We start from the raw sequence: 19,074 nt of genomic DNA on the forward strand, positions 1-19,074 counted from the left end.
CTTTCTCATTCCTGTTAGTCCTTCAGCTCTGGCTGCAGGATGAATGAGTCTGTTCTCTTTTTCTGACTCACAGATCTCCAGGTTATGTGTTTTTAAACAAGAAATACTCTTTATTTTCTGTTTTCCAGGTGCTGGAGAATCAGTAGGGATGGTCCAAATGCTTCACTTCTTCAAAGTTCTGTTCAGGACCTGTCTCTTACATAGGCAAATCATGTCTGAGCAGTAGGAGATGGCTCAGAAGCTATTTATTGTTTGCTTGCCCTGTTTGTTATATACTCACACATGTTTTCCTTTCAAGAGAGCTGTAGTAAGACATTCCAGTATCCAGAGTATCTAATAGTTTGCCCGTCTAATAATGCAATTTGAATAAATATTTGTTCAAATGCATAAGTGCTCTAAATAAATGATTAAATATTGGAGTTGCAGGCACTAACTGATTGATCACAGCAAATTACTACAAAATGTCATGGGCTCTGCCTAGCCATGTAGACAGTCTCTTGAAAAAGGAGTTGATGGTGTGGCTGGAAATGAATGGGTTCAATGGTACCTGCAATCAGATCACTTTTGCTTTGGAAGAGAAAGGCAAAGCCACCCCAGTGGTCCTGGCAGGCCTTTTGAAGTTTCACTGCTGGATCCAGGTGTTCAGGTCTTGAGCTGGAAGGACTTAATGAAAGTACTTGATCCTTCCTGGGTCACTGAAGGAGGGCTGTAAAAGGGTACCCAAAACAATGTTTTGGCCTCCCTCCTATGGGCCCTATTTGCATGAAGTCTGATGGGGCACCTTCAAACAGGCTCGATAGGAGCATTTTCTCCCAGAGGAGCTTGTTGCTGCCATAAAAACACAGGGATGTTAAGCTGCACTCTCTAGTCCTATCCCAGCACTGAGGCAAGGGTGACAGATAGGTATTTTTATAACTTGCTTTAGAGAGCTTCCCATGTAAGCCTTCCCTGTGTCCTTAGAAAGCTTTTGCTTTGGGCTAATCACTCAGCTTCAGTGTCCATGCCCCCCTGCCTTGTCCCATCCCTCTTGGATCCTTCAGGGTATGGTGCAGCTGGGCACCATGAGAACTGGGGCTCCCCGGGATGGCAGGGCAGGGCCTGGCAGCCCATCCTCTCCCATCACCTCAGCCAGGAGCAGCCAGGGGCACCATGGCAGCCCCTCTCCTCGCATCAGGCACCTCCCTGGGGACAGGGACAGGCCTGGCAGGACCCTCAGACAGCAACGCAGAAATCTGTCCTGTTCCTAACCTTGCTCACCTCAAGGATGTGATCTCATCTGCCAACAGTCCTCTCCTCTGAAGAAAGCCTGGTGCCCACCTCCGCTATTTTCTGCACCAGGCACTTTTCTTCATTTTGTTTTAGTCTGTAATCTCATGGTACAGAGAAGCCACCATCACACCTGAGAAATCAGGTGCAAGTGATGACCAGATACTATGGATCCCAACTGGCACCACTTCCTGGGGATTCCTGATGCCCCACTCTCCTATCCTTCTGCTTCCCTCACAGAGATCACTCCAGAGGGCAAAAATTTGCCCTCGGCACAGTCTGCTCTGCAGGACTGAGAAACCTGCATGGCTTAATTTCATGGCCCTTATCAACACTGAGAAGAAAGAAGCTGATAAAGTAGTAATTAATCCCCCTTCATTGTTACAGTGAAAAGTAGAGTAAAACATTTTGTGTGTTGCCTATCTCCTGAAGTTAAAAGGCTAAAAAAGAAGAAAAGCAAACAACTATAAACAGAACAGAAAACTTCTTTATCAGAAAAGGAGCTATTTACACATGTTCCTCAGACGATCATGTGCTAGCCAATTTTAAATTAATACAATTTCACGCGTATTTTGTAGCTTTTTCTTTGTTCCTTGTGCATGTTATTAATCTGTAAGTGACACAGTCCTGCTTGCTGGCTTCCAGCAGTGAGGAGGAGCAGTGCCTGGGCTGCCTGGGAAGAAGGAGCAAGGAGAGGTGAGGGAACCTCACGGTGCTGGTTCTCATCAGCCAGGCTGTCACCTGCTCAGTCAGGCTTGTCCATCCTAGTGGAAAACTGCTTCAGTAATCCTTTCTTTCTCCTGTCTGCATTCAATACAGAGAGCCAGGAGTATGTTCTCATGTATACTACCTCCTTCCCTGGCATGGTGTTTTGCCACCTGTGCCTGCCCTGGGTGCCAGCATTTCAAAAGGGCTGCTGCAGTTTCCTCGGACATGAGGGGCACTCTGGGGAAAATGAACCACAACCAAGACTTACACAACTTTGCTTCTGTTCCATAAAAATGTAATAGTTTGAGGTGGCAGGAGGGCATGGAGGGGTGCAAATGGACAGCTGTGATGTGATCGTGCCATCAGCCCTCTGAACTCGTGCTGTGGACAGCCCCATGGTTAGCAGCCCATCCTGGGGCAGCCCATCCTGTGATGGAGGTGGACTTCTGCCCCCCAACGGCTCCTTCTCGATGCTTTTTCCCACCAGGTGTCCTCTACCTAAGCAGGGTTTAATACACAGAGAAAGAAACTAGAGAGTCGGTTCTTTGCACACCCAACTGATGTTTCCAAGTGTTGCCACCAGAGGATGTAGCAAGCACATTTTTGTTGGATCAACACATAAACAGATTAAAATAGACAGATTTACCAGCAGAGGTAGCATAACTTCTGTATAGACACAGGAAATTTCAGTGTAAACAACAGTTCATGAAAAAGAGAATACATAGAAAGATGCAAGGAAGTTACACACTGTGTTTTCTGATGCATTTATCCCACCTGCTCTTGAATCATTAACATATTAAATGGTAAATGCATTTCTGATTTCTTTAATACATCACTAATAGGGAGAGTATCTAGGCTACTTGTAGTCTTTAATGCAGTTTCTTGAAAAGACAGCAGCCATTTTGATGGTTGAATATTTTTCATTGCAGTAATTCATCTTATAGATCTGGGGTAGTCAGCAATTTAGGCACCAGGCAGAATAAAGAGTGTTCAAAGAGACAGTGGCTACTAGACTGAGGTGCTTACTCAAAAGCCATTAGAAAAATGGTTGCTATAAAAAGGAATGGTAAGAGCATCAACTGTAGATAACAAGACAGCATTTAAAACTGGTGTTTTAGAGAAATATCTGTAGTCTTCTGAAAGAGAAATCTCAAAGATTACTTAGCAGTTACATCTTGTATCAATAAAAAAGTATCCAGTTGTAACTGAAATAACTAATTAATCTCCTCCCAGCATTTATTTCCCCTTCTTATTGGCACTGAAGATTTCTAGGAAGCCACAGGTATACTTCAAAATGTACATTCTGAAAGTGTATAAGGTAGCAAAACATTCAGGAATACACATTCTGCATTGTTTTCAGGCTTCATTAATGGTCTGACTGACCATTCAGTGTCTGGTTCAGTGGCAAACAACCCCATTCAGTGGAACACGATCAAGCCTTTAAAAATATTTTTTAACTTAATTTTCATCTAACACTGAAATGAAAACAGCTCTTTACAGGACTTTTTCCTCCATAGATAAACTGAGTTATGTGGTTGTGATCCCTTCCTAGAACTGTCTGACTAGTTAACTAATTTCTGTCTCTGTTTGTTTAGGCACAAAGTCTTATCTAATAATTCAGAAGTTATTAACTTTCTAAAATAACCTTTTTACTCAGTAGGTGTCCTCTCTGTATTATGATAAACAACCATGAAATCAGATGGATTAAGGAAAGACTCACTGGACGATGCTGAAGTCTGAAGAGTTATTACGGATATATGGAAAACTGCAGTTATTGTCTATTTGAATGGACTTCTAAGTATAAAAATTAGCAGAAAAATTTTCCTTCAGTTCTCACAACATCTGAAATTGTTGTAGTAGGAAGCAGAGGATGAACAGATTCATCCTCCATATTGTAAATACAATTAGGTTCTTTCAGCTGTCAGTGTACCGGGGTTCATTTTTTAAGCAGTCGTACACTTTTTCAGTTATTGGTACTATAGTAGCCATTAATCCTGTCAATTTGAACTCAGTATGCAAGTGATAGGAAGCTTGAATGTTGCAGAAAATTATAAATTGAGTATTTTATAATACTCAATTATAAAATGAGTATTTCTGTCACTTCTATCTAATGTCAAACAAGCAAATCCTGAGTATTTTTTCCTACTCTTTTCTTCTCATGGCCAGTGTTAAGTATCTGTCCATGACTGTTGGAGCCCCTGGCAGTTCTGTAACACATTAGGTGCCTTGATCTCTTCCTCTGAAAGTGGAAAGTCACTCTCCAACCCCTGTCTCTGTGAGAGCAGGTAAAGAGGGAATTTTAAGCCCTTGGTGACACAAATCCCTGCACACATTTCAGCCTGTGTAGTTCACAAGCCTGCATTGGAAGCTTCTCATGATACTTCTTTGGAAATCTCTTAGCTCTAAGTTGAGATATATCATCCCTACTCTAGACTGCCTCTGCATTTTCTCTGTTTCCTTTATTTGAGTAATACAAAAGAAAATTAAACACATCATAGAACTCTTATATATATGTATATACAACTGAGCAAGCACAACCCAATCAATATCGAAGGCACAGAGGAAGACCAAAGTTCAAATATTAGTATTTTTTTGTGAGAGCCTGAGCGTATCTGTCCTCTCAGAAGTCCATTCACGTACAGATGCCAGCACGCTGATGTGGAGGGGGGAAAGTATCTTCTGCATACAGGACCTTCTGTTGCCCAGCCATACCCCAGGCAAGTCTGTTACAACCAGAAATACTGGGTAAGCAGACACAAGAGGCTCCACAGGGCAGCTTGGTGAAGAGATTGCTTCTGAGATTCCTCTTTATGAAAAGACTGAAGACCCAGGCACATCTGGTCTAGTCCAGACATTCCTTGTGATGAAGTTGCAGCATGGACCTGGCCGAACAGTCCTACACCTCTTGAGTCTCCACGTGAGCCTCAAGGAATCACAGCCTCCAGAGGAGCCTTCAAGCAGGGCTCAGAAGCCTGCAGCCCCCTCCTCTCTCCTGCTGAACTGTACCTACACCCAAAACAGAATACAATTCACCATCCTCAGGAGCATCTGGCACACGTCTCATTTGCCCTTTCATTATTAGCACATTATCAACAACGAGGTATTGTCACTTGTGCAACTGAAGTGTAGGCGACCCTCCACAGGATACAATAGGTAGGATGATGCCTGTGAAACTCTACTCCAGTAAATGGTGCCAGACAGCTGGTTAGAGCAACCTTTCATCCTGACAACACTCTTAGATCTGTGGTTTACATACATGGCCCTAAACCTGAATTTCTCTCACAACTGATGTCAGAAACCTCCAAAATGTTTTTGGTTAGCTTGTTGTGGGAGATTTCAGTTGTACTTCACGTGGTCTGCTCCTGTATAGTGGACATATCTGGAACCAATTTCTATTGCATAGCTTCATCCAAAACCTCACTGTAATCACTAGAACTTCTGAGGCTTCTCACATGGTTTGCTGACATGAAGCTACCTGGTTACATGACTTTTAACACAACTTTCAGCTAACTCTGAGACCCAAATGCAAAATCTGCTAGAACATGCAAGGTTGTCATCTGGATTTATTGTATTTGCTTGAGGACTCTGGAGCCATAAACCAATGAATGGATTACAATGAGATAAATGCAGTATTTTCTTCTGCCAAATGCAATTCTGTCCTGATACTTTTCATTGCATTATTTAATTGAAAGCAGCTCCCATTTTGCTCAACCTAACAATTCAAAAGTTTAAAAGATAAGCCACATTTCTTTGAATATACTGTCGAATACATTTGAAAATAAAATGCTCAATCATGATAATGTTAAGTCAGGTCCTCATGTTTGTGGGTTTAAAATGTTAGACTTAATAATACTCCTTTTTTGAAACTGGGCCAATCCTGCTTCACTTGAAATCAATGGGAATTTTGCCAATGACTTAAATGAAAGCAAGGTTAGGGCCTATATATTAGCTTCAGGCTTTAGGAATCCACAGGAGCCCAGCACTTCCACTTTCTGGAAATTAAATATTTCCAACTGCACTAAGCTGTCTGACTGCAAATTGCTGCCACATCTCCAAAACAGCATTAAAACGAACACTGACAAAGAGTGAAATATTTTTTTTTCATGTTGCTGCCAGATTCCAAAGTTTTAAAGCAACAGTGATAAACTGGAAATATACTTCCCCCCTCCCCCCCAAACAGTTGCATTTCTCAGATTCATGAGACACAGTGCCAATCCTGCAGGCAAATAGACACGAGGAGAATTGCACAGCCCAGGTACCATCTCCTTGTCTTCAACAAGTCTGTGCACAGCCTGGGAGCCCACTTCAACAAAGTAACTGGGTAACAGTAGCTGATACAGCTACTTCAAAGGCTTTTTGAAGAACAGTATCTTTTAAGAGGTTATTAAACAATTACAGATACATTTTTGTAGTACCGATCATTTTTATTTTGACAGAATGGTTCAAAAGGAAGAGTAAGAAAGTTTTAAACGCTTCTGTTGCCAATTCTAATCAAATTAATTTAATAAACTCATTTTTCAGTTATTATTAAATCTTAATAAGCTCAGTAGGCAGATGAAAGATGGGCCAGATAAATTTAACCTGATGTAGAGAATGAATAGTCCTTTCAGCACTCAGTTCTTTTGAATGAACAGTCAACACAGCTCATGGAAAATAGTTTCTGCATTTGGAACAGAAGTCGATGAAACTCCAAGTTATTTCAACCACTGCTTTAATTATGGTCTGAGAATGCAAGCAAACATGAAGGAAAGCAAGAGAGAGAGACCATACCAAACACACTACCTTAATTATTCATCAAATTTAAGATGTCCATCTCCTCAGATACCAAATTAATCTCCTGGTTTTGGAGAGGCTTCCTCCCTCTCTTCATTTAGTGACCAGAGAGCTCAGAGATGAGTGCTGCAGCTCAGGTACAAATTGGGTGCTTCAGTGACACAGTCACTATCCCTGTGTGTCTGGTTTCCTAGAACCAGCACACCTACAAGGCTCAAGCTGAGGGTTTATCTGCAAAGGAGTTCAGAAAAATTGTGAAGATACTTCAGAAATCATGGAATCACAGGACTGGTTGGAAGGGACATTTAAGGGACAAAAGGGTTGGAAGGGACCTTTAAAGATCATCTAGTTCAACCCCTCCCTGCCATGGATTGGTAGATGCTATAAAAATATTTCACCCATGTTTTCTTTTTTATACATTATTTCAGTACTGAGGAACACTAAAAGTCACGTTCTGATTGCTGTGACATGCCGCAAGTTGTGGTCTGTCTCTCTCTGCCCCACAATCTTGAGGAACTAGTCTATCCACCACTTGAAACCCCCAACATTTTACAGATAACTGAATAGCTCTGCACCCTGAGCAGAGCAACTTAGAGAATCCATCCTTTCCTTTCCTTTACTGATATACCAGTAAGTGGGGTCTGATTTAGAGACTCAGAATATCTACAGAGCCAACAGACTTTGAATACTTTTGAACAACAATACTTTCTGAATACTGTCATAAAATATCTGTGTGGAGTTCTTTCCACAGCAGGATGTGCATTTTCAAGTTCAACTTGAAGCATATTAAAGGTATGTTATTATGTCTTTCTATGAATTATGTGTGTGAGATAAGAATTCTCTCTTACTTTGTATGGATAATGATGGATTTGGGGTTTTTTAATGTAGGAAGGATGGAGTTTGGGATACAATGTAGTGGTTAAATAATTGCCAAGTCACTATAAAGACATTACTCTATCTAATGCGCACAATCGTACATTCAGTCAACTGATGATACAAGCCAAGCAGAACTAATCAAAACATTAAAGGTGGGTGCTTGCTGCCAGCATCTCTCCTGCATTTACCAGATGAGCTATTTACAAACCTAGAATGTGAGCTACTTCACTGTGAGTGAATTGAGTTTTAAAAATAAAAGGTAGCTAAAACTAAATAAAAATGTTCACTAAGAAGAGTTAGAGACTTACAGGCTGGCTACAGATTGGATTTTCAGTAGGCATATAATTTACCAGTGATAATATCTTCACTCTTAGGATGTTTACCACCCTTCTGAAGCCCACATATCCATTGTTATAGAGAATATATTATCACTACACTTCCCAAAATCTTAAAAAAATGCAGCTGAAAATAACCTCCACAGTTCATCTACCCACCTCCTCAACAGGATCACCTGTATGTAAACCTTTCCTAAGTGGTTTGCCTAGCCTGCTATTATTTGTCTAATGTTGTAGCCCAAGACACTGTGAGCCAACACAGATCTCTTCAGCTGATTCCTCCAAGCTGGCACTGGAGATGATTTCTTCAGGTGATCTCATAATTTCGAGTGTACAAAAATAAATGCGTTTTTTTATGAGTGATATCATCAGGAAAAAAAGGTAAAGGAAATCTGTTACTGAAACACCAAACTAGAAGGAGGGTATCAGGGTTAGTTAGATCTATGGGACAATCTATTGGCCTTTCATTTTGGGCAGCAATCTACTGATCTCTGGGTCTGTGGCTCTCTGAGGAGCTGGCACATGTTTGCACAGTGTTGGGGCATGTGGTGCTGATGGCACTTGTGCAGTACAGCTTGTCACCCTTGGCAGATAGAGCACCTGCAGGTATACCCTGCAGGAGATGAACCCAGGGCACCCAACACACCTAGTGTCTCTGTGCAGGCTGGGATTTGGTATTTTGTTATCTGTCAAGTGAAAAATAAAGCCAAAACCCAGGAGTTGGACATAATAGCCTGCTATTTTTGGTCTGATTCACCGTAGTAACTAGAAGTCTCATAGTTACTTATGCATCTGCCCTCATAGTAGTGAGATGTGAGGACAAGTATCATTGTCTGCATTGTCCACAGTATCTGTGGAGCTTGGGTGCAGGAGACTGAGTGACTTCTGTGAGATCACGAATAACCAAGACTTCTTATAACTTTGGTTTACTGAAACATGTGGATGTCTGCTTGTACACATGTGTGAGGAGAGTTCTGCTTCTTCATTAGAGGAAATGGTTTCCCTCAGGTTCTGAAAGCAATGGATGTTTATTCCCTCATAAGGAAGAATAGATCCAATCTGAATGTAGGTGGTAAATTTGTCATTCTATCAGAGTTGCCTATTTGCGCTCAGGTGTATAACCTGACCAGTTCTTTACTTATTTGTTATATTCTTACATATGTGATAGCTAGTGTGAAAAAGAGAATAGAGACTTGTAGGTTTCCTTGACTCATTTGTTGACAGAAAAGTTTTTTGCAAAAAATAAATAGTAAAGTTTGATTAAGATTTCTTCCCAACAAAGCAAACCATTCCTAAGCACAAACTAATTAATGATTCCCTTTAAGTGAATGGATTCCAAAATACATTTCCAGTTTTGTCTTAATTACATTAACAATACCTAACTGGTATCACAACTGTTAGTTTTTTTATTCATCAGACCTGTAAGTTTATACAATAAGTTTATACATTCTTCTTATGTGTTCCCTTTTCACTTAAATAGTAGTCTCCTAGTTTGGTTTATTGAGCAATCACAAGCAGCTCATCAAGTTTTATTTCATAGTAACATTTAGTGGAATAGATACTTCACTAACACTACCTCACATTTTCCTCTGAAGAGTCCTGTCATTCTACTCATGCATAGAAGCTGAGCTATTTTTTTTTAGAATCCCCTTACTCTCAATTCGTATTTGTCTGGAGTAGAACAATAATGTCTTCTCAGAATGAGAGTTAATTAATACTTTGCATATACCTGTGGGTTGACCTTGGCTGGCCACCAGGTGCCAAACAAGCTTCCCCCTCCTCAGTAGGACAAAGGGAGAAAATACAGTGAAAAAGCCCATAGGCTTAGATAAGGACAGAGAGATCACTCCCCATTTACTGTCTTGGGCAAAACATACTTGATTTAGGGAAATAATCTGATTTATTGTCAATTAATAACAGAGTATGATAGTGAGAAATAAAACCAAAACTAAACCCACCTTCCATCCATGCCCCCCTGCTCCACCATCTTCTCGGGCTCAACTTCATTCCCAAATCTTCTACCTCTTCCACCCGCCACAAATCCCCTGCCACCCACCCCACCCCCTCACTCCCCACCCCGCCTGGCCTGTGTGGCACAGAAATATGGAGAATGGGGGTTGCAGTCAGTTCATAACTCTTCTTCTCTGCTGTTCCTTCCTCCTCATGCTCTTCCCCTTCTCCAGCGTGGGGTCCCTCCCACCACCAGTCTTTCACCAATTGCTCCGATGTGGGTTTATCCCACTGGCTGCTGTCCTTAAGAACTGCTCCAGCTTGAGTCCTTTCCACAAGGTATGGTCTTTCAGGAAAGGACTGCTCCAGTGTGGGTCCCCCACAGAGTCACAGGTCCTGCCAGAAAACCTGCTCCTGTGTGGGCTCTTTTTTACAGGCCACAGTTCTGCCAGGAGCCTGCTCTGGCATGGACTCTCCTTGGGCTGCAGATTCCTTTAGGGCACATGTAGTTAGTTGCTCTATTGTGGAGTTCTCCAAGGGCATCACCATGGCCTTCACCATAGGCTGCAGGGGTAGATATTTTCTCCAGCATGGATCTCCATGGGCTGCAGTGGGACAACCTGCCTCATCGTGTTCTTCACCAAGGGCTACAGGGGAATCTCTGCTCTGGTACCTGGACTACCTCCTCCCTCTCTGTCATACCTCCTCCTGGTGTCTGCTGAGTTGTTTCTCTCACATTTTCTCACTCCTTTCTCACACCTGCCATACAGTGTTTTTTACCCTTTCTTAAATATGTTATCACAGAGCGGGTCCCAGCATCTCTGACAGGCTCAGGTTTGCGTAGTGGTGGGTCCATGTTGAGGCTGGCTGGAACTGACTCTGTCTGACATGGGGGTAGCTCCTAATGTCTTCTCACAGAAGCCACCCCTGCAGCCCCCCTGCTACCAAAACCTTGCCACATACTCTCAGTACATGGGAGTAACCTTGTCACCTTTTTAACTGCTGCTGCACATTGAGTTGAGAAGTTAAATATCAATTAGCATTGTGTTCTTTTCATCTTTAATTTTTTGTTTCACTCTCATGTTTTCAGCATTCTTTCTGCACTGAATTAGATAGTCTGAAATCTTTCACTATCTATTCTCTGTGCAGTTTAACGCAGATATCAGTTTAGCTTTCTGCATAATCAGTAATCACCAGTCAATGATACTGTCCTTGCTTAGCTATAGGTTCTTCCAGAAACACTCACTAGTTCATCCTGAGCTATTCAGTGATATTCTGCTACTGCTTTGAAGGCCTGTTGGAGTATATATGCCAATAGCTGAAGCACCGGAGCAGCAGTACCTCCACAAATCCCTCATCCAGAACAACTCCTCCATTACATTTTTGTAGCAAATGCTGTATAGAGTTGAAACAAGGATAGCTCTGACTTTTTGGAATACACTATATTACTAAATCCTGAGTCTTTACCATAAGAAAAACTTAACTGTGCATGCAGTTTACCTGTATTAACTCTGTAGTTCTTGTTTATACTATTTTCGGCACAGAGACACCAACCTTTTCTTAAGAGCCTTCAGTAACTATTAGATCATTTGTTAGTCTTTTCAGTAATACATTTCCAAAGACTTTTTGGAGAAAAATCTGCCTGGCAGAGTCTATTACATCTTCTATGCTAAGTAAAACTCTTGGCTACACTAAAATCATTTGGCACCATCTTGCACCATGTACTTTATACTATTATAGTACTTAAAGGTGCATGTAATAAAAATAAGGGATGAATAAAGCAGTGCTGAAATACCCATGAAAATATTAAAGTTGTAATATTTATAAAAATATGGTTGTTCTTTATTCAGATACTTAAAATTTGGTTGGGTAGCAGGACAGATGTTTTGGTTATAATGTGTGTACATTATGCACATTAAATACAATGGTTTTACACTCAATATTATGTACTTAAGTGAATAATTGTAATTAATGGACTTGGGACCACTACCTAAGTAGTAGTCTTCATTTCAGATTTTTCTAATTTCTGAGTGCTTAAGTATGGAATTTAATATTCTGTTGTCTTATTTTTATCCAGAAATCTCTCTCTCTAGTAACAGCCAATATTTACTTATGCCTTTGGTGCTAAGAGTTAGGAAAAGCATTTTATCTGAAAAAAATGTCAAGGAAATAGATGGTGTGATAGAAATACAGCAATATTCCAATATCACCACATATGTAGGCTTCATAGCGCTGCTAACAATTTATGTATAAATCTTGACATTTGGTTTCATTATTTGTTTGTTGTTTATTTATACTCCTCAGCAGGCTTATGGATGTTCTCTAGTGTATATTTTCATCAGCTATCTTTCTTCTTAACCTATAAAAGCTCATTTTGATTCTTCTAGACAAAGCATCTTCATCTGATATCAGCCTTCTCATATCAGTAATTCTATTTCCTCTGTGAAAGGTCTGATGATCTGGCTGCCTGGTAGCTACCATGATTATCTGACACATGCTGCATCTATAGTACTTCTTCATTGCTTTTCACCATTAAACTGGAGGAGAAAGTGATGTCAGGAGACAAGGGGATGAGAGAATTATTTTGCATTAATAAAGCCCACAGTCATGACTGACTGATAAGGAACTAAGTGGTGATCGCGGAAGTATAGTTTTACTCTCTGGATGGATGGAACAGTGAAGGTATGTCTAAAAGTCATTGCAGCTACTGCAGTTGTTTCTAATCAGGCATATCAGTATATGAGAAGTGAGTGGCTTAATGAAATGCTGAGTGATGAATGAGAATGGTCAATACATGCCTTGTGCATTTCACTTCTAAATTATGTGCAATTGAGAAAGACTGGCATTGAAGACCCTGTCCATCTCTTCGGTGATGATGTTCCTATCTCCTTAACCAGAGACTAATCTGAAAACAAGCAAAACTCTATTTTTAAAACAGAAACAAATAAGCCAAGCATTGGTAACATGAGAGAAAGAAGTACAGGATTGCATGGGTTTCTGATAGGGAAGAGAATTCTCCGCTAACTGCTGCAAGAAGGGTCCTGCATGCTTTTTGTTTCACATCAGATATAGCAAGATTAACTTTACATGAAAACAGGAAGCTGCCTGATGACAAAATAATAGTGTGGGGTGTTGGTTTTGTGGTTTTTTTTTTTTTGTGTGTGTTTTTTGGTTTTGTTTTTTTTGTTTGTTTTTTGTTTGGTTTTTTTTTTTTTTTTATTACTACCAAAAACGGGTTCCATAAGACAGAAATTTTGACCACACTGACTGTCTTGTGATGATGACTGGGGGGTTGACATTCACATGGTTTGTGACTTATCAGGGGAAATCAGGATTGTTTGCAGGCTCATGGACAAGTGAGTGAATCTGGGCTGTGTCTTAAATTTGGATAAGTCAGCAAAGATGGAGACAAGGGCACATGGATTGCAAACAACTCATTCTCTCGTTAGGTCCCCAAGCTAGAAGGCTGAGACCCACCTGCATGCATGCCCTTCTGACTTCTGCCAGATACAGCCACTGATGTGAATCCATCAATACTTATCATTTTATTCAGATTTCAAAAGTAATTTTGGCTGTATGAGCAAGCCAAAAATTTCTTATGCTAGTATGTCAGCTTTCTGTAGCTTTAATTTGTAACAAGAGTTTAAACCAGTACTCACAATACTGTCTGATCTATTTCCCTGAAGACTTATGTTTATATTTACCGTTTACTCAATTAATTTCTGTTTCTTTATAGGTAGCAATAAGAATTGAATTACTTATAGGATGACCTGTAGTGAAGATTGAACTGGTGATTTGGGCAGTCTCTGCTGAGAATTTTGGTGAAAGCAGACGAGTTCTCACCAGGAAAAGACATAAATTCATGAATAAGTATTTACTGAAGAATATCTAGCATGTAGAAGTTTTTACGTGAGAAAAGCAAAGAAGGAATCCAAAATATGTTGTCACAATAAATCTATTCTTCTCATCTGCTCCTGGTTTAGCATTTTCACTTGACAGATTAACAGAGATGTGTAGCATATGGATTGCTCTGCTATGAATTATTGCATGTGGTATTCAGGCCTAAAATACGTAACTCTTCTAAAATGATCTACAATGGAAAATTGTTAATAAATTTTTCCTGCTCAGATCAATGCTAGTATTAGTGACAGGAAAGTCAATTTAAGATTCAGCTAAACCCCAAGTTTCTTGGAATTCATAAGTATATGGCTAATTTTATTCATTTAATTCTTCTGCTTTCTCATTTCTGGTGTTCCTGGTTACAGCTCACACCAGACCCAAAAAAAGTTCCAAAAGCTGCAGAACTCATCCCCCAGTCCTCCAAGAAAGGCTTTTCACATGTTGTTTATGGCTAAAACTGCAATAAAATGTATTTTCAATTAGACACAGATGCACACTGAAAACACTGTGATGACAGTTCAATTACCATAATTCATTCAACACAGAGTGCACTTGTGAATTTGTGACATGTTTTTTTAAATGACCCTACTGAGAGGTTCCCTAATTTTACACAATGTTTACCTAAGGTCCTGAACAGCTTTTACTAGTGATTTTAGACACAGTGAGTGATATCAAGGGCCTGTGAACTAAATTCAACTTTTGTTATATAGGTAGTATGTCCAATATCTACATATTCAATTTAAAAGACATCTGCCCAAAAGACAATACAGTGGAGACAAAACAGTCCAGAAGGTTCCTGGAGGGTGTGGAAGATAATTTCCTGACACAGTTGGTGAGTGAGCCAACTAGGGAAGGCCCCACTGGACCTGTTCTTCATGAACAGAGGAGTTGTGATTGATGTGATGGTTGGAGGTTGTCTTGGGCATAGTGATCATGAAATTATAGTTCTCAATTCTTGCAGAAGTAAAGAGGGGGGTCAGCAGAACTACCACCTTGGACTTCCAGAGGGCAGACTTTGGCCTGTTTAGGAGCCTGGTTGACAGAGTCCCTTGGGAGACAGACCTGAAGGGCAAAGGAGTCCAAGAAGGCTGGACATTCTTCAAGAAAGAAATCTTAAAGGCACAGGAGCAGACCATCCCCATGTGTCAAAAGACGAGCTAGTGGAGAAGAAGACTGGTCTAACTGAACAGATTGCTTTGGCTGGAACTCAGGAAAAAAAAGGAGTTTATGACCTGGCTGGAACTCAGGAAAAAAAGAGTTTATGAAGAGAGGCAGGCAACTCAGGAGGACTACAAGGATGTCGTGACATTATGCAGGGAGAAAATTAGAAGGGCTCAAGCCCAGTTAGATCTTAATCTGTCTACTGACATAAAAGACAATGAAAATGTTTCTATAAATACATTAGCAGCAAAAGGAGGGCTAAGAAGAATTTCCATCCTTTATTAGATGCAGGCAGAAACATAGTGACAAAGGCTGAGCGAAAGGCTGGGGTACTTAATGCCTTCTTTGCCTCAGTCTTTTAACAGTAAAACCAGTTGTTTTCTGGCCACCCAGACCCCTAAGATGGAAGACAGGGATGGGGAGCAGAATGAAGTCCCCATAGTCCAAGGGGAAATTAGTGGCCTGTTACACCACTTAGACACACACAAGTCTATGGGGCTGGATGGGATCCATCCAAGGCTATTGAGGGAGCTTGCAGAAGTGCTCACCAAACCATTTTCCATCATTTATCAGCAATTCAGGTTAACCAGGGAGGTCCCAGTTGACTAGAGGTTAACAAATGTGATACCCATCTACAAGAAGGGCCAAAGAAAGATCCAGGGAACTACAGATCTGACAGTCTGACCTCAGAGCTGGAAAGGTTATGCAGTAGATCATCTTGAGCACCATCACATAGTATGTTGTCCCAATCCAATGTTGAGGGAGGTTTCAATACGATCCCAAGAGTGAGATTAAGACAAAAACAAGGTCAAATGCCATATACCCAAACCAGGTTTTTATTATTAAAAAAATGAAGGGGTGTAGCGATAGAACAGAATGGAAGGAAAAGACAGAAATAAAGAAAGGATGTGGGATAGGGCTGCAAGAATAGTCGCCACCATGGATCTAGTAGCATCCCATTGGTCCTCAGTTTTCAGTTCTTCGGTGGTGGGTGCACACGGATCTGGCTTCGATGGTAGATGCACCCTGAGCAAAGTTTCTGTTGCCTTTTTAAGTTTATTGTATCTCCTAGTTATCATATCTGCCCACCTTTAGGGTTTTTTTTCTCTGGTCCCACAGGTTTTGTTGCATCCGGCTTCAGGGCAGGAGCGTTTGCCTCTTGTCAGTTCATTAGCAATGCATGCATGGGGTCTGGCCTACACAATAGAGCCACAAATGACTGCAGCATGGGGCCAGCTCAGTACACATCTGCCCCTTTGAGGCTTGTCTGAGGAGTCTGACAATGCAACCAAAGAAATGTGGGGGTGCATCCTTCAATACACTCCCACTTCTCTGGGCGACATCCCCCAGACAAATTCACAGGCCGCAGCAGCTTGTCTTGGAGGTTTGCACACAAAGCGAGCTTTGAGACAGTCATATGACATTTCAGTCTCTCACATATGTACAGGACAACAACCTGTTCAGACCCAGTCAGCATAGGTTCATGGCAGGCATGTCCTGTTTGACTAACCTGTGTGGCAAGGTGACCCACTTAGTGGATGAGGAAAAGGCTGTGGATGTTGTCTATCCAGACTTCAGTAAGGCCTTTGACACTGCTTCCCACAGCATTCTCCCGGAGAAACTGGCTGCCCATGGCTTGGACTGGCATAATGTTTGCTGGGTAAAAAACTGACTAGATGGCTGGGCCCAAAGAGTGATGGTGGAGTTAAAATTCAGTTGGTCACCAGTCACAAGTGGTGTTCCCTGGAGCTCAGTACTGGGGGCAGTTCTGCTTAATATCTTTATGAATGATCTGGACAAGGGGATGATTCACGGAAAAAAAGACTCTATAACACAAATAGAGTTATAAAGCAGGTATGTTTACTCTGGCCGGAGGGCAAGGGGATTTCTCGACAAAGCTTGCACACCCACCACACATTTTACCAAAATTTATAGAGTGTGGATATCCATATTCATTGGGTTACATAACACAAACATACATATGCATGAGTAAGGCTGGGTTAGTTAGAAAGAATGGTGTCAGCAGTTTATGTTATCTTTGCACCTGCGCATTGCCTCCTGTTGCTGGTCTTCAGGGGTCTTTGGGAGGAAGGCTCGTAGTCTTTCTCACCCTGTCTTTCTCACGGAGCATGCGCAGATTCTCTTGGCCAATTTCTTGAACAACAAAAGTGTTTTTCAGCTGGTTTATTTTTCTATCTTATCTAAGAGAACCAATAGAACTTCTACCATTTGTATATAGCTATCTCTACTCATTAGCAAAATTCCAACTAGTTAGAGCCAGCCACCTGTTCTTCAACGATAAAGAATAATATTTTGCTGAACATTGTAGTCCTTGGTAGATTTTCACAGAGAACTGCTTTGTTTTGATGAACACTGTAGTCCTTGGTAAAATTCCACAGAACAGTCTCGGCAAGCAGGATTCTTAGCAATACTAAAAAACCACTACAAATAAGTAAATAAGTTGCTAAAGAGTTTTCTATAAGTAAATAATTAAATAAATCTTAAAACAAGTAATCATTTCTCTGTATCGGGAATCAAGTACACCTTCAGTAAGTTTGCAGATGGAACAAGGAGTGTTGATCTACTTGATGGTAGGAAGGCTCTAAAGAGGGATCTTGACACGCTGGATCGGTGGCCCAAGGCCAACTGTATGACATTCAACAAGACTAAGTGCCAGGGCCTGCACTTGTGTCACAACAACCCCATGCAATGCTACAAGCCTGGGGACGAGTGGCTGGAAAGCTGCTTGGTAGAAGAGGACCTAAGGGTGTCAGTCAACAGCCAGCAAAATATGAGCCAGCAGTGTGCCCAGGTGGCCAAGAAGGCCAATAGCATTCTGGCTTGTATCAGAAATAATGTGGCCAGCAGGACTAGGGAAGTGATCAATCCCCTGTGCTCGGCACTGGTGAGGTCACACCTCAAATACTGTGTTCAGTTTTGGGCCCCTCACTACAAGAAAGACACTGAGGTTTTGGAGCATGTCCAAATAAGAGCAACAAAGCTGGTGAAGGGTGTAGAATACAAGTCTTATGAGGAGCGGCTAAGGGAAGTGGGGTGGTTTAGCCTGGAGAAAAGGAGTCTCAGGGGAGACCTTATTGCTCTCTACAACTACCTGAAAGGAGGTAACAGAATCACAGAATCATCAAGGTTGTAGCAAGGTGGGTGTTGATATCTTTTCCCAAGTAACAAGCAATAGGACAAGAGTATATGTCCTCAAGGGAGGTTTGAGTTGCATATTAGGAAAAGTTTTTTCACCACAAGTGTTGTCAAGCATCAGAACAGGCTGCCCAGGGAAGTGGCTGAATCACCATACCTGGAGGTATTTAGAAGACAGGTAGATGTGACACTTAGGGATGTGGTTTAGTGGTGGGCTTGGCAGTGCTAGGTGTAAACCCAACTGTAAAGTTGGACTCGATGATCTTAAAGGTCCTTTGCAACCTAAATGATTCTATGGTTCTATATTCTGTTTCTCTTTCCCTTATAGACTATAAAGAGAGATGCTAAAACTTATGGGACAATTGAGGAATGTTCCTGGCGGAATCCAGAGAGTCCTTCGCATGCTTTATAGTGGTATTTTAGTTCTTTGTCTCAAGAATCTGATTACCAAGGCTGTGGTCTTGTGTCCTATATCATACCATCTCTAATGACTACAAAAAAAGATTAGGTTAGGTCTTTATTTGAAATGTCAGGGGTGTCTTGTCTTTCAGCATTACCCTTTCATTTTACTAATTCTTGAATTTCATTTCACTGTTTATTTTATGCTCAAAACTAATAAAAACTATTGAGTGGGTGATCAGGGCTGAGTTACAAGAATTTTCCAAGCAAAACCTATATTTAAATGAAGTATCTATAATTCAGTTGAAGAGACAGAATTTCACAGCTTTGAAAAAAATCCCTTCTTGGTATGACTCATGGCCATGATGGCAATTACAGTCATCAGATGTGATTGCAACAGATATGGGTATATTCCTAAAATCACTGTCAGTTTAGTTTGCTGAATAAAAGAAATTCATCATTGTAATTAATAGCTGTGAAAAATACCAGCCTTTCTGTGTACATCTGTGGGTTTTAATGTTTTTAACCCAAATACATGAAAATACCATTA

The 19,074-nt window shown here is 41.0% G+C and overlaps 1 protein-coding gene across 1 annotated transcript in view; it reads left to right on the forward strand.

The window, feature by feature from the left end:
- CA8 (carbonic anhydrase 8) overlaps window positions 1–13,709 on the forward strand; it is a 77,298-nt gene extending 63,589 nt beyond the window's left edge. Inside the window, exon 9 of the mRNA XM_074897708.1 lies at window positions 13,645–13,709. The gene's annotated coding sequence lies outside the window, so the exon portion shown is untranslated. The remainder of the gene's footprint in view (window positions 1–13,644) is intronic.
- The last annotated feature ends 5,365 nt before the right edge of the window (window positions 13,710–19,074 follow it).

This window comes from Athene noctua, chromosome 2 (assembly GCF_965140245.1).
Source record: "Athene noctua chromosome 2, bAthNoc1.hap1.1, whole genome shotgun sequence".
NCBI classification, from domain to species: domain Eukaryota; kingdom Metazoa; phylum Chordata; class Aves; order Strigiformes; family Strigidae; genus Athene; species Athene noctua.